Below are 13,761 nucleotides of genomic sequence, written 5' to 3'. Positions count from 1 at the left end.
ACACAACCTACCCGTGTTGGTGACCCAGGACCAGCGCCCATGGTGGTGGTGGTCGTGATGATGACGATGATGATGATGATAATGATGATGAAGAAGAGAAAAAGATCACTGTAGCCATTGTTATTGAAGATAAAAAGATTGAAGAACGTAGGACGTCATCCGCTCCCGACCGGATCAAAAGCCCGAAATTGGAAGCGATCCCAGACTAAGATGGTGCCAGTCGCGAAGAACCGGGGTCCAAAAATGGATCAAGAGCCTCGTGATATTGTGGAAACCGATCCCGACGGAGCTCGACCCCCGTGTAGGATGGATCCCCCCGCCCGGGGGCTCACATCGCCGCAGCAGCAGAGACCCATGTACCGCCGCGAAAAGACGGACAAACTGGGCGATTTGGCCAATGAAGAATGGCTTCCGCGTAGAGACCCCTCGGAGAACAGAGGCCACGATTCTACTGTCCAAAGTAAGACTTCCAATCCAGTGCATGTATGTATTGTATAGTTGTATACTGTATATAGTTGTATACTGTGTGATAACAGAGCATCCGTGTGGAACTGGAAGCCTGGGATGGGGGGATGGTCAGTGGGTAACGGTTTTCCATTGCGACGTGTTGCCACTCCGACATTGGGATCCGGTCTAGAGCCCGCCTACTGCATCCGGCTATTTACACGTACACATACATGCAAGAAATGTTTCCGTATCCGGACCGGATCAGTAACTTGATCCAAGCAGTTAGGATCCACGTGCTTTGTTTGTTTTTGTCGCTACTCAGGACACACGTGGAGTTCCTATCACGCGCGTGCACGTACCGCGTGTAGTGTACGTGCACTGCACAGCCTACTAAGATTATTTGATGGGAATTTAGGATTTATTGGCTTAGTTTGTGTGTGCGTGCGTACGATGCGTGTGTGTGTGAGAGAGAGGGAGAGGTTTCTTTTTATCGTCATCATCATCATCATCATCAGTAGCTGATGATGTAGCTTTTCAGTTCAATTCAAAGGAGCTTTATTGGCATGAGAAAACATACGTTTACATTGCCAAAGCAAGTGTTACAAATAAAAACTGTTGAAAATGGGGAACATAGTTGGAGGGAGTACAGCTTTGTGTAAACAGAGCTATGTTGCATTGTGACATTTTATATAGGTATACAGGGTATAAAGGGAATTTCACTGTGACAGTAAATGCATGGTAACTATTTACTATAACTGCATTTTATGTTATATATGAACTTATTGTAAGTCATTTGCTAAATGTCAAAATTGTAAATTGATTTGTTTAGATATAAACTATTTGATATTTTCCTGGCTATGATTTTAGATGATGAGTCGACGATGATGATGAGCCTACTTCTTCATTTCCACATCGTGGTCGTCCAAGGACAAGGATAGGTAAAGAAAAAACAAACTTTTTTCTGTAAATCAGACTTAGCACCATGCACATGCTCACATAGACATCAAAGGGGGCTTGAGCCCCTGCCCTTTTATCCATCTGTAAAAAGTGCCCTCTCCAGACCATGAATGCTGTTTTTACATAATTACTATATATATATATATATATATATATATATATATATTTGTGTGGTAAGCAGGAAGTGCATAGAATGTTAGAGAGGCAGGGGTTGACATTTCTAAAACGGCCTTTTGATGAAAATAGTAGGCCCCCAACCTCCACGCATTCTGCTGTGACGCGTTGTGAGCTTGAAGGTGTACTATTTTTCATGTATTTTATAGTAATTATGTATTTGTATAATTTACAGATCGACCATGGGCTCGTGTACGAGTCACACAAGGATGTGTGTGTGTGTGTGTGTGTGTGTGTGTGTGTGTGTGTGTGTGTGTGTGAGAGAGAGGGCGTCACGCATTCTGCTGTGACGCGTTGTGAGCTTGAAGGTGTACTATTTTTCATGTATTTTATAGTAATTATGTATTTGTATAATTTACAGATCGACCATGGGCTCGTGTACGAGTTCAGCAGACCCGGTGGAGCCCTTCCGGAGGAGCCTGGCTGGAGTGAAACAGAATGGAGCCCCAGGCCCTGTGCAGGCTGAATGACACACACGCACGCACGCACGCACGCACGCACGCACGCACGCACACACACACACATATACACTCTGTAGACATGTAGTGTCACAGTGAGATAAAGAGAACCCTGAAAGCTGAAGCAGGATTCAGGCTGAAGCTCATGTCACTGTGTCAATGTTCTGCACTGCTCTTACTACTGCTCTTACTTCTCTTACACACTAAAAGTGTGTAAAAAGACACTTTTTCTTGTTTTTATTTTTTTGAATTTGTTTGTAAACAACCACTGATCATAGGTGTGATGTTACTGAAGCCAACAATAAAAGGCTAAAGAGAGATTTCTGCCTGAAAATGTATTCTTCACAAAAATGCATTTTTCTCAGCTTTATGTTCTCAAAGAGCTGTTTTTAGGCCACATTCTGCAGCTTCTAGCTAATGAACAGAACAAGATAAAAGCTCGAAATCTTTTTCTGTTGCAAAGTAGACATTCTATTCTACGTTGCCATATAATTGTTGTCTTTATAGTCGAAACCAAATTTCTCCAGTAGGCCTTCAAAGATGAGCGACAATTCTCAATTTAGCTGGCAGTGGATGGAGCTTTTTGTTCAATTCTGTGGCAGTAAAAGAGTTAAGCCCTTTGCACACAAGACAGTTGCGTTTTTTTTTTTCTTTTTTTTTTTTCGTTTGCTGCATGAATAAAACGCATTGGATTTGGTGTGCAATGCTGTGCGGAATCGGCGCTGCGGATCCCAAAAGGAGTCATAAAAGGAGACAAGACGCACAAATCGAACTGGGTTCGATCGAGAAAAAAACGCACGGCCGCAGCCACTCGTCGCACGGCTAATTCGGATCCGGTGTGCATGAGGTCGTAGAGAATCATTGTTTTCTTATCCGTGCGGATAAACGCGCCTGGCCTGTGTGCAAAGAGCTTTACTCGACCTGTCACCACCAACTGAGCAACCATTTGTGTAGAAGCGTTCAATCAGTGATTTGGATATAAATGTTAACAAGATACCGTCACTTGTTTTTGTCAACATATTTAACACCTGTCAGCAGTGAGAAGGATCTCCTTCTTGTTGGTTTGGGTAGGAGGCCACTAGCTGGAGCACTGATCCAGTGTCGACACTACAGACATCTGAAAACAAACTAATCAGACTACTACTAGACCTCACACCTAGGACTCACCTGCAGGGACATGCTGGCCATTGGGAAAAGCGGGACAGCTCCCGAACGGCTGGTTCATTCCCGGCCGGTCCAGGCTGGCCATTAGGAAAAAATAAAAATAAAATTTTCGGCCTTCGTTCCATTTTGGGGGCTGGGCGGCCAACAAAGTAAATCGTCACTGTCGGGCAGAAACCTCGTATCTCCAAGTTTCAAATTTATATTTTTTTTCACAAAGCAAAGCCCTGCTTCATCATATAAGGCCGTTGCACAAAAGTAGTGAAAACAGCCGATCTACAAGCACACAACGCCTCGCACGTTGTGTGCTTGTAGATCAGCTGTTTTCACTAGTTTAAATCATTTTTAAAATGATAAATACAAAACAAACAGTTTTGGACATATAAGGTTTCCACCCGACAACGACGAAATATAACTCATGTACAGTAATTGGCCCACTGGCTTGTCACTTGTCATGATCTGAAATGGCAAATCTTTGAGTAGCAGCAGCGCTATAGAGAGAGATCTCTCTATAGCGCGCAATGAGGGCCTCTCCAACTCTTTTTCCCGGGCTGAATCAGGGGCCCAGCACGTCCCTGCTCACCTAGTATAGAAACTGTGGTACTTTATAAGATAATCTGCTGTGTTTCTTGTGCTCCTAGGAAGAGTTCCAGTCTCTCCCTGTGGACAAACTGACAGAGATTCTTGCCTGTGACAAACTCAACGTGAACAAGGAGGAGACGGTGTTTGACGCTGCCATGTTGTGGTTAAACAAGTGTCCTTCCCACAGGCAGAGCTTTGAAAAGGTCAGTCCCTTCTCAGTGTTTCACCTGAGGAAAGACAACGGAGAAGTCCAAGCAGTGTGACTGAAGACAATTGATTGCCCTTTTCAAGATGGCCGCCAAGTACCAGGATGCCACGTTCCTAAATTTCTAGTGCACGGATACATTTTCAGTGCACGCCCATGCCTAGATCATATGTGTAGTACTTTTTAACAGCTTTCAAACAAAAGAATCCGCTTGGAAATCCGTTCAGGCGTTCATGAGATACAAGCCTTCAAAGTCAGACAAAACAAACACTGCCACCTTCCTAAATTTCTAGTGCACGGATCAATGTTTAGTGCACGGATCGTGCACGCCCATGCCTAGATCATGCACCATTATGTGTAGTACTTTTTAACAGCTTTCAAACAAAAAAATCCTCTTGGAAATCCGTTCAGGCATTCATGAGATGGAAGCCTTCAAAGTCAGACAAAACAAACATTTTGCCATTTTGAAAGATGTGTTTGTTATGGGGCTAAACATGCAATTTCGCGATTGCGATCATGCCTAATACAAACTTTTTTTTCAAAATGGCTGCCAACTCGGGAAACTCGGGCTGTGGCAGCCTGGGACTACTGTAATAACTCGGGAAACTCGGGCCTTGGCAATCAATGAGTTAAAGGGACGCTATCGTGATATTAATGTGCATTTCACTGCAACCGTTGATCGTCATTTTACACCAGGGACTTGCAGAGAATGTTAGAGAGGCAGGGGCTGACATTTCTAAAAGGGCCTTTTGGTGAAAATATCGAAAATACGAAAATAGACGACCTCCAAGCTCACAACGCGTCGCAGCGCGACTACTCACTACTGGAGATGTGGCATTACGGCATAGATTTCTACACAGTGAGGGCAATTCTTTCAACATAAGATGCTGCATTCAAGTTCAGGAGAGTTTGGACAAGGCAATTCTCTTGAATGCTGCCTTCGGGTATGGCATGGAAAGGGGGAATTTGCATTTCTTTCACCATAGTAAAAACTAGGGATGCGGTATCGGTACTCGTGGTATCGGTAGTGGTACTCGCCCCGATACCGGCCTATTTTGCGGTATCGGTACTCGTCCGATACTGCTCACAAAGCGCCCGAGTACCCTGTGTGTTCCGCCACTTCGCCTTTCTCTCTCTTAAAGTATCAAAAGTAAAAATACAAAATGTTTGAGCATAGCAGATCTAGAAGATCATGCACAGTACAGGAATTTCCATGGGCTAAACCTGAAAAAAAAAGTGAAATGTGTGGCAGTTGTGCCATGTTCTGGGAAAGCAATGCAATTTAATGTGTTATATACAGCCAGAAAGTGAGGAACATCTGATAAAAAAAAAACGTAATTTAAAGACATTTTGTATTATTAATTGTACTCATATCGGTACTCGGTATCGGCGAGTACTCAAAATGAAGTACTCGTACTTGTACTCGGTCAGCAAAAAAGTGGTATCGGGACATCCCTAGTAAAAACTGCATTCATGGTCTGGAGAGGGCACTTTTTACAGACGGATAAAAGGGCAGGGGCTCAAGTTTGCCTGTTTTACACAATACAATACTTGATGGGCACGGGCTCTGGAGCAGCTTGCTTCATGCAGCTGTGAATGGACTTATGGACAAATATACCAGTAAGACACCTAAGGGCGAGGTCGCGCCATGTCTTGGCCATCTGACCAAAGGGATTTGGTTCCCCTGGCATCACAGGGATCTCCATATTATATAGCAATAAAAGGGATTTGGTTCCCCTGGCATCACAGCGATGTCAGAGCGTGAGAGTCAATCAGCAAAAAAGACAAGCGTTGCCCATACAGACAGGTACGGTCAAGATGTGACGGTTATGATAGTAAACTGCGCCCTACGGTCGCAATAATTGTTTCTACAACCTAAAGCTACGGGGCCATGTTTGATTTAGTCTCGCGAGGCCAGACTGTTGCCTCTGCGATTTGGGCAAATGCTCCCGGCATACAGTCTGGCAAACGGAAATAGAAACGATGAGTGTGAGATAAAGCAGATGTGACGCAACCGCTCCCTTGGTGCAGTAGCAATAACATGTCCTACTGGAAGCGTTATGTCTCCTTTCAACATTTTTTGGGGCATTATTTCGTCTTTCTCTGGTGTTATTGGTGTAACCTCCATGATGTTTTCAAACGTTTTCTTAAACTATACACCCATAACAAGAATAGGCTGCTCGAATGACTTTGTCTGAGCTATTGTGTTTCTGTTATGTTTTTAATGGGACTACAGTTCAGTGCAGCAGTGGCTACATTCTGCACGCACATTCCCACTAGGTCAAGGAACAAAATACACTCCTTTCATATTGGCCTGTTATAGCGCCACCAGCAGGTCGACTTTTTCCAAACACATTTTTGGAACAAAATGCCTCAAGTCATGCACGCAGGGTCACATTGCCGTTAAAGGCCAAAGAGGACATGGCACCCTTTTAACATTTAGCGCCACCAGCACCTACCTGACCTGGTGGAGACCTGTGCTCGGAAGAGCACTGCTTCTATTTTTTTTTTCTTTTTCATTTGATCAAGAAACTATGACTGAATGTCAGTCTCCAAGTTTTCTTCAGAATATTTGGTATTTATGACACTGATTTAATGATGATAATAATAATGAACACCTACTCCTCCCGCAGGGGAAATTCAGATATCACAGCTCAACTCAGCTGCTTTTATTATCAGTTTTGACCCAGCCGAACTCAACCCAATGATGCCCACAAGGAGCGCAAGGGGGAAGGGGAGCAGTGGTAGCTGGAGTGGGGAATCGTACCTGCGACTTCTGGGGCCTCCGGAGTCCTAGGTGTGGACACTAACCACTCAGCCACCACTGCTCATTTACTGACATGACATTTCATAAGATAATTAGTCATAGCTAAACAAAGAACAAAACAAACAAAATCTAATCAAATCTGACAATTTGAGGGAAATGAACACGAAGTGTATCTTTACAAAACTGACAGGTAAAAAAGATTCATCCATTTGATTCCATGTTGTATATTCTCAGGTGTGAAACACTCCGGATTACAAATTACACATAGCTTAATCATAAAAATCAAACCTCGGTTCGAAGTGGAGCTGTGTGTGTGTGTGTGTGTGTGTGTGTGTGTGTGTGTGTGTGTGTGTGTGTGTGTGTGTGTGTGTGTGTGTGTGTGTGTGTGTGTGTGTGTGTGTGTGTTGTGCGTGCGTGCGTGCGGTCGCGCATGCGCAGATCCTGTTCAAACTCAACGGGACAGTTCCAAACTCAACGGGACAGTTCTCACTTGTGAGACTGGACACACATTGCTGCCTATGGGGAGCTCTGTTCCACACAGCTCCAAAAATAAACTGAAAAAGACACCAGGGTGACATCTAGTGGCCAATTCAGTGATACCCTGTTGCTGTTGTTTCTGTACCCTCAATACAGGTCATGGAATTAAACGAACGAAAAGCAAAGTCGAGCACTCACAGCACTCACAAGAAGTCCAGGCGCACCCCTATGACCAGGGGCGTCACAAGGGGTAGGAAAGTGGGACTTAGTTACCAGGGCCCAAGGTGGAGGGGCCCTAGAAAAATAGCAGATATACAAGCTCACAGCGCGGCACCGAGTGCTGCGCTGCGAGCTTGTAGATCTGCTATTTTTGAAAAGTCGTGAAAATGTGCACAAATCTTTGAATATATGTATTTTTTAAGTGAACATTTGTAACTCAAATTTTGCTTCTGGGGGGTCCCTGGAACTAAATATTTTGAGATGGGGGGGGGGGGTCCTTCACATGAAAAAGTTTGAGCATCACTGACATGGAAACATAGGTTTCTTGGCACACATTTTCACGATTTTTCTAAAATAGCAGATCTACAAGCTCGCAGCGCGGCACTCTGTGCCGCGCTGTGAGCTTGTAGATCTGCTATTTTTCAATAGTTAAGTGTGCCTGCCATGCAATGGCAAAACACTTATTGTAATCCGCCATACTTAATTAATTAATTAGGTAAGTAACGTTCTTGCAAATTTGGTGCGGTAATAACTGCCGCACAATTTACGCCACCGCCGCAATATATACATCAAAACGTGCGGCTCGGCCGGGAATGGTGTGCTATTACTTTTCTAAGAGAAAAGTTGTATCGTTTAATTGATATTAATTTATTAGTGAATTAATTTTACCCATTGACTTATAATGGGAATCGCAAAAACTCACATTCAATATTTTTTCGCAAACCATAGGGGCTACAGTTTCAAAACTTGGAGAGGAGATTTATAATGATATCAAGGATTAAATAAAAAATAATTTCGTCAGTTGGCCTCATGGTGGCGCTATAACAGTCCACTTTACCTTTCGGCCTGTAACTCTTGAACCGTGTGTCGGAAAATTAAAATTCCTTTTTCCCTGGATTCCTTGGGTCATGACGCATCTCCTCATATAGGCCACGCCCATTTGCGTCAGGATAGATTTTCCGCCATTTTGAATTTTCTTCAAAACACACTTTTTGCTCCTTTTCCTACATATTTTCTCCAAATGTCACAAAAATCGATACACACGATCTATGGACTCATGCGATAAACATATTTAAACGATATTTTGATAGTCCATACCGTTCTTCCGTAACAGGGTTCCAAAATTAGCGGGAGGAGCCCGTTTTGTAAGAAGTAGGTCTAGCCATAAATCACAAACGAAACATCCAGTCAACACCACATTTTAACCACAAGTGGAGGGCGCTATACTGAACATATACCCAAAAGCATTTCCACTTCGACCCATAGGGGGCACCACAAACGCGCAAAACGTAACCGCTAATGCTAATGCTAACAAATGCTAATGCTAACAAATGCTAATGCTAACACATGCTAATGCTAACAAATGCTAATGCTAACAAATATGCTAATGTTAACACATACAAGGTTGCACACACTTAGCGAGCTGCAGGCACACTTAAAATTTCTTAGAAATTTTCTTTTCTAGTTAACATTCATGGGGGGCCCGCAGTGAATCCTTGTACCCAGGGCCCAGAATTTGGTGTGACGCCCCTGCCTATGACTGAGCCGTCTGCACACGGGCAGAACGTGGTTCTCGTCTCCCAGGGACCACTACTGCAGACTATGAACCATGGTGCCATTCCAGGTGTTCATGTGCAGGCCGTCCCAAGCAGTAGAGGCATGTGGCAGGACTGAAAACTGACTCAGCAACTGTTTGAAAACTGACTCAGTAGTTTGAGACTTTTGCTCTGCCTCTTGGACCTAGCTGTGGATTAGCCGCAAATTGGAACACTAGTTTTTTTTAATCGGTTGAATCTAGGGTTGCAATACCTCCCATAGGCAGCCAATGCATCAAAACAGTTGTTTGCTAGACATGTTTTTTTCTAAGTGTTGAACTTCGGAAGCGCTCGTCTTCTTCGGAATGCGTCTTGAGCCCCCTTCTCTACTCCCTGTACACCCACGACTGTGTGGCCCTGTTCAGCTCGAACCAAGTGATCAAGTTTGCGGACGACACCACAGTCATTGGCCTGATCACGAACGACGATGAAACAGCCTACAGGAGAGAGGTGGATAACCTGGAATCATGGTGCCAGGAGAACAACCTCGCTCTCAATGTGAACAAGACAAAAGAGATCATCTTTGACTACAGAAGGCCTCATAGAGACCACTCACTCACCCCTCCAAATCGGGGGCGCTGCAGTGGACAGGGTAAAATAATTCAAATTCCTGGGAGTGATTGATTTGATTGAAGACTTTATTAGAGGTTTGCATAGGAAAAGGTACAGTTTCATGACGGTACAGTTCACTGGTACAAGGTCTACTAAAAGGAGATCCATGAAAAGACTAAGCTTATTTCCACAGGAATCCATTTAAGTATCTCATATAACATTGAATGACAGACAAATAGAACACAGTACTATGCAGTAGATATGTAAATAAAATAAAATGGGAGAACAAAAAAAAGAAAACAGTAAGTCTAAACAAACAGTAAGTATATACAAAGAAGGGGCAGGGGAGGGTAGGGTTGGGCTAGGTTAGTTTTTTTTTTTTTTTTTTTACCAGTTGCGAACGGCTCCTGCCTGTAAGTGTTTTTTCAGGGCAATTTTAAAGGATGCTAGTGATCCACACTCCTTTATGGCCTTCGGTAAGGCTTTCCACATTTTGGTGGTATAGCAGAAAAAGGAGTTTGACCTTTTGTTGGTTTTGACTCTGGGTTGAAAGTGATCTGTGGCGCTGCCTCTGGTGTTGTAATTATCATGGACATCCTTAATGTTTATAAAGTATTTTGACAGGTAGGCTACTTGGGTGCACATCTCTGAGGATCTTACCTGGGCAGTGCAGACAGAGCGGGTTGTCAAGAAAGCACAACAACGCCTCTACTTTATCAGAAAGCTGAAGAAGGCTGGGATGGGCCCCAAAGTCCTAAGAGCTTTCTACAGAGGCACCACAGAGAGCATCCTGACTGGCTGCTTCACTGCATGGTACGGCAGCTGCACTGACCTCAACCGCAAGGCCCTGCAGAGGGTTGTGCGGACAGCCGAACGGATCAGCGGATGCGATCTCCCACCAATCCAAGCCCTGTACGACGAACGACGAAGTGTCAAAAAGGCCCAAGGAATCATCAAAGATCCACACCATCCCAACCACAGCCTGTTCAAGATGTTGCCGCATGGAAAGCGGCTACGAAGTCTCAAAGCTACTAGCAACAGACTGCAAAAAAGCTTCTTTCCACAAACAATGAAACAATCAGGCACATGAACAAACTGTCAAAGATGAGAACGGTCCAGAGCAAAAAGAATCACTAGCCGACCCACCCCCCCCCCCCCCCCCCCCCATAATAAAATAATCTAGTGTTGCAATTTGCGGCTGGCTGTGGATTATATACCAGAGAGGGACATTGACTTGGACTTTTGATTATACCAGTGTCATTGTCCTGGACAGAACTCGTTATGTAGTAAGGACCCACAGAGGGGAGGACCAGAGTGGACACAGTTAAAAATACTGAGTAAAATACTAACCCAGGATACCCAGACCGATACTGACACCAGGATAGTATCCTGCCTAAACCCATAGCACTACTGAAACACTCAATGACCATACATGAAGCTAGTTAGCATTTGTTTTTAGGTTTTTTAGAATCCTTTTTCCTGATTATATTGTTTTTTTTAGATTGATATTCATATGCATTTGTTATATTGTTGTTGATGTTCTGACATCACATGTTATCTTGTTTATTATAGTGACGTATTATCTGCTTATTGTAAGTCGCTTTGGGTTAAAAGCGTCTGCTAAATGCCTAAAATGTAAACTCTAAACTGTATTCCTGGACTAAGTACATCAAGAACATTACACAAGAACATTAAAACTAATAGATTAAAAAAGAACATGGGAAGAGTTCACAACATTATGAAAGAATATCAAGTGCCACCCAGATTGTCTGAGATCACAGGTGGATTATGAGATAATGGGACCCTGGACAGCTGTGGTTCTCAAGCGTTTTAATTTCACTGACCCTCCCTCAGTTTGGTGTGTAATAAATAAGGCCAAGGAACTCAACTCTCAGAGTTATAGGCCTGTAAGGGTCCATTTGGTTCATAACTATCAATGATTGAGCAAATCATTTTATACAATGCATTGTTTGAACTCATTCTCCCCCCAGGTGACGTCACGTAGCAATACCAACAGTAACCACTAGATGGCAACATTGGCAAATTGTGTAACGTTATGACATTTGAATGTAAACAAAACGTGTCTGTTTATTATGTGTGATAATTTATCATTCATTAACAGAACGAAACATAAACAAGGTGACTTAGCTTTAAGCTGAGCTAACAGCAGTGTTCATAAATAAATTAGTAATGCTGTGTAGTTGTTTGTTTTCACTCAGTGGTGTAAAGTAACTGATTTACTTGACTGCTACACCACAAAAATGTGGAATGCCTTACCGAAGGCCATAAAGGAGTGTGGATCACTAGCATCCTTTAAAATTGCCCTAAAAAACCACTTACAGGCAGCAGCCGTTCACAACTGGTAAAAACCTAGCCCAACCCTACCCTCCCTGCCCCTTCCTTGTATATACTGTACATACTGATTGTTTAGACTTACTGTTACCTGCCCCTTCCTTGTATATATTGTATATACTGTACTTACTGATTGTATAGACCTACTGTTTTCTTTTTTTCTTTACATATCTACTGCATAGTACTGTGTTCTATTTGTCTGTCATTCAATGTTATATGAGATACTTTAATGGTTTCCTGTTGAAATAAGCTTAGTCTTTTCATGGATCTCCTTTTAGTAGACCTTGTACCAGTGAACTGTACCGTCATGAATCTGTACATTTTCCTATGCAAACTTCTAATAAAGCCTTCAATCAATCAATCAAAAAGCCCACTGTAAGTGTTAAGTACAATTTTGAGGTAGGCTATATGTATCTTTGTTCATGTGATTCATTTCATTGTTAGTTTGCGTTGCCACACTGTGGGCCCTATTATGATCCAGGTCTTATGCCTTATGCCTTAACTTCTTTGCCTTTTTTTTTTACTATTTTGAAAAACATTTTTAAATACTTCAAATGCTGATCTACATCTGCACGTTGTGAGCTTGCAGATCAGCTATTTGAAATATTAAAAACAATATGTCTATATAGTAAAAAAAAAAAAAGGCAAAGAAGTTAAGGCATAAGACACACACACACACACACACACACACACACACACACACACACACACACACACACACACACACACACAGAGAGAGAGCTCAAGATGGGATTTATGGTTCTTTGAAGTGAGCCGGATCTCTGGGATCCGTTCCTTTCAAAGAGCCGTTCTCAAAAGACTCATTTTAGTTTGCGACGCATTGTGCGCTTATCGATCGGCTATTTTCAAATGATTCAGATTCACTTTATTTGTCACTTTAATGCACTGGGTAGGCCTACATACATGTGAAAATCGTATGCTCGCAGGCTCCAGTACAATAAAAACATGAATAAAAGCATATAAAAGACCTACAGTAAAAAAATACATAGGCTAATAAACAAACACAAGGTAGGCCTATGTATGGCAATAATAATCAGTCCAATAAAGTGCATAGTGCAAGAGTTATTGCACATTCCTCACTTTGCATTTAAAAGTCTGATGGCCTGTGGGGAAAAAGCTGTTCCTCAGCCTGCCCTGGACCAGGGGCCCCTGAGCTGAGGGGCCCCTGAGCTGAGGGGCCCCAGAGCTTGAGCCACTGCGTGACCGTGTCACTGTTATTAACGTTGCACTTTTTGTCAGACAAATGAGACAATGGTCCTAAACCATCATGATACATGTTGGTACTCTAAGTGTTAAACCCCACAGTTTATCTATTCCTCCTCTTCTGTGTGTGTGTGTGTGTGTGTGTGTGTGTGTGTGTGTGTGTGTGTGTGTGTGTGTGTGTGTGTGTGTGTGTGTGAGAGAGAGTGAGTGTCGTGAGTGAGTGAGTGAGCGAGCGAGAACCAGTGTTTATTTGAGATCCTAAGCCCTTTATGTCCGATTCTCGCTCGGTGGACTCCACAAGAGGCCGGGTTGAACTCCATATATGGGCAGATATGGTCTGATCCCATTTTGAGCAGTCATGTGACGTCAGACATCTATGGTGTGAATGAATCCATATTTGGGCAGCCATTGACTTTCTTTCCTAAAATGTTTAAACACGCCAAAACGTTTGTGAGAAGCGTGGGCGAGTGGTTGGTTGATGTGTCAAGGTCGTTGGCGTGATGGTGAGCATGCAGTCGGTTGAGCCGTGGGATCGAATCCTGACGTGTCGTCATCCGCCAGGATCCCGGTCGTGGGATCAAATACTGGCGG

This window comes from Nannobrachium achirus (genome assembly GCF_963921795.1).
Source record: "Nannobrachium achirus genome assembly, chromosome: 16".
In the NCBI taxonomy this organism is placed as follows: Eukaryota; Metazoa; Chordata; class Actinopteri; order Myctophiformes; family Myctophidae; genus Nannobrachium; species Nannobrachium achirus.
Note: the sequence above shows the minus strand (reverse complement) of the source record.